A 3,444-nucleotide genomic window follows, 5' to 3' on the forward strand; every position below is an offset into this window, starting at 1 on the left:
AGGATGGGCCCACTTAGCTCCTCCCATGAGAAGCAGTTTATCACCCCTGAAGAAATATCTTTACCTACCCAATAACGTACCTGCATAACTAAATGTGTTTGCCCCCCCCTCCATGGGCTCACAATTTTGCATCTTTGTAAATGACTTCCAGTAAAAGGTTATATAAGTCATTTTAAAAACGATCGAAAAGTATAACAAAGGACAATATAACAATATTCCAGTTCTTCGCTGCGGTGCGAACGGGTCAGAACTGCGTATGCGCAGCGTACGCATTGCGCACATGTGTCATTGCCAGGCAACTACAGTCACCGGGCAACGACGCTCACAACTAAAAAAGAAGACGCAGAGCCTAACGCAGGAAGATTGTCAGCGGAGAGGTGGTCCGGGGCGGATACTCACCGTTAGATGCCGTTTTCGGGGAGTGGTCTTCCAAACGCATGCATGTCCAGGCAAACGGAGGGCGGATGTCTGACGTCAAAGCCAGGAGGAACGTCGCTGGAACCGTCGCGCATGGTAAGTAGATCCAGCCTTACTCATAGGTTGCGGGAAACTTTTTTAGCTTAGCAGGGCTGCACAAGCGAATGCAGCCGTGCTAAGCTAAAATACACTCTCGCATAGGCTTGGATAAGTTGATCGCACCAGCAACAAAAAGTTGCTGGCTGCGATCAACTCGGAATGACCCCCCCTATATCTCCAGTCCTTTGCTGAGATTATATGCTCATAAGCCAAAACATTATCACCACTCCCATATAAAGTCAGTGAAGCCAGCCATCTCCCTAATGTCAAGGTCAGGAATAAATTAGACGGTAGGCTGATCTTAGTAATAGTAGGTGACGTGTTGGGTGCAGAAGACATGGACAGTTGTGAAGGCCTGAGTTACTTTAATATGGGCCAAATCGTTATGACCTGAAAGGGTCAAAGCAATCTCAAATGGCAAGTCATGTGAGGTGCTCAAGGTCAGCCATGGTGAGTTCCTACCGGCAGAGCTCTGAAGAGAGGGAAAACCGCAAATGAGGTGTAGGGCAGCCAAGAGTCATCGATGTGAGAGGTGCAAAGGAGATCCTATCTGGCATGGACCAACAGAATGGCTACTGTAGCACAAATCACTGAACATTTCACAGTGATGGGATTAATTTGTCACAATACAGAATGCATCAATCCGTGATGCGTATGGGGCTAGGTAACCACAGGCCAGTTAGAGTGCCTTTGATAGCCCATGTCCACCACTGACAGCACCTATAATGGTCATATGAGCATCGGAACTGGAGCAAGGACATCTGGTCTGATGCCTCATGTTTTCTGTTGTATCATGTGGACGGTTGGTGCATCATTTACCTAGAGAAGAGACTGAGCAAGGATGCGTTGTGGGAAGAAAACAAGCTGGAATTGAGTGAGACCCTTTGGGGAATATTCTGCTGGGAAACCCTGCGTCCAGCCATTCATCATCCATCTACCTAAACATTGCTATGGACCAGGTACATCCTTTCATGGCAAAGATAATCTCCGATGAGAATGTCTTTGCCATGAAAGCTATTACACAGATGATTCCCCCTGTATAAATAAAAAGACACCACAGGCTACTCCCCCTGTAGTATATGTGCTGGCTGACACAATAATGTGTTTATTCCATCTAATTATTCATCACCAAGAAGCTGTTATAGTACATTTCTGGGTGGAACACATGGACTGGAAGTGGTGCACAGAGGGCGAGTCGGGTGTGTCTTCAGCTGGGTGACAGAGGAGCACTGAGGTAAGTAGTAACGGCTTCCTGCTGTCCTGCCTGTAGCCATGGTGCTCCTCACCCCACTATTACGTAACCCTCACATCATCCAATGGCGCCTTCCTAACCTGAGCCGGACGGTGCTCTGCTCATGTGATCTGTGACCGGGGAACCAGGGCCTATCACTAGCCGGACGGTGCTCTGCTCATGTGATCTGTGACCGGGGACCCAGGGCCTATCACTAGCCGGACGGTGCTCTACTCATGTGATCTGTGACCGGGGAACCAGGGCCTATCACTAGCCGGACGGTGCTCTGCTCATGTGATCTGTGACCGGGGAACCAGGGCCTATCACTGCTGGGCACAGGATGAGGCTGGTGACATACAGGGAGGGGAAAATTGCTCCAGGGGGCAGAGTCTGTGTGGCCTATCCGCTTCGCTCCTCAGCATCGGGACCAGGGTCAGGCTGGGGCTACCAAGGGACCGATATCTGGGGTAGGGGACAGTGAGTACTTGGTGCTAAGAGGCTCAATACCTAAAAAAGATATATGTACAGAATCTGGCACTATTGTTGTAGTGAACACGCCTGCTGCTATGTCCAAAAGGCTGGGTTCACAGCCTGAACAACAACATACAAAAAAACAAGAATTTACTCACCAGTAATTCTATTTCTCGTAGTCCGTAGTGGATGCTGGGAACTCCATAAGGACCATGGGGAACAGACGGGCTCCGCAGGAGACTGGGCACACTAAAAGAAAGATTAGGTACTATCTGGTGTGCACTGGCTCCTCCCTCTATGCCCCTCCTCCAGACCTCAGTTAAGGAAACTGTGCCCGGAAGAGCTGACATTACAAGGAAAGGATTTGGAATCCCGGGTAAGACTCATACCAGCCACACCAATCACACCGTATAACTCGTGATACCCATACCCAGTTAACAGTATGAACAACAACTGAGCCTCATTCAACAGATGGCTCATAACAATAACCCTTTAGTTAAGCAATAACTATATACATGTATTGCAGATAGTCCGCACTTGGGACAGGCGCCCAGCATCCACTACGGACTACGAGAAATAGAATTACCGGTGAGTAAATTCTTATTTTCTCTGACGTCCTAGTGGATGCTGGGAACTCCGTAAGGACCATGGGGATTATACCAAAGCTCCCAAACGGGCGGGAGAGTGCTGATGACTCTGCAGCACCGAATGAGCAAACTCAAGGTCCTCCTCAGCCAGGGTATCAAACTTGTAGAATTTTGCAAACGTGTTTGAACCCGACCAAGTAGCAGCTCGGCAAAGCTGTAATGCCGGGACCCCTCGGGCAGCCGCCCAAGAAGAGCCCACCTTCCTTGTGGAATGGGCTTCTACTGATTTCGGATGCGGCAATCCAGACACAGAATGAGCCTGCTGAATCTTGCTACAGATCCAGCGAGCAATAGTCTGCTTCGTTCTGGAAACATACATTTTCAAAGCTCCGACTACGTCCAGCAACTTGGAATACTCCAAGTCCCTAGTAGCCGCAGGCACCACAACAGGTTGGTTCAAATGAAACGATGATACGACCTTAGGGAGAAATTGGGGACGAGTCCTCAATTCTGCCCTTTCCATATGGAAGATCAGATAGGGGCTTTTACATGACAAAGCCGCCAATTCTGACACACGCCTAGCCCAAGCTAAGGCCAAAAGCATGACCACTTTCCACGTGAGATATTTTAGCTCCACGG

Source organism: Pseudophryne corroboree, chromosome 3, assembly GCF_028390025.1.
Source record: "Pseudophryne corroboree isolate aPseCor3 chromosome 3, aPseCor3.hap2, whole genome shotgun sequence".
Lineage (NCBI taxonomy): Eukaryota > Metazoa > Chordata > Amphibia > Anura > Myobatrachidae > Pseudophryne > Pseudophryne corroboree.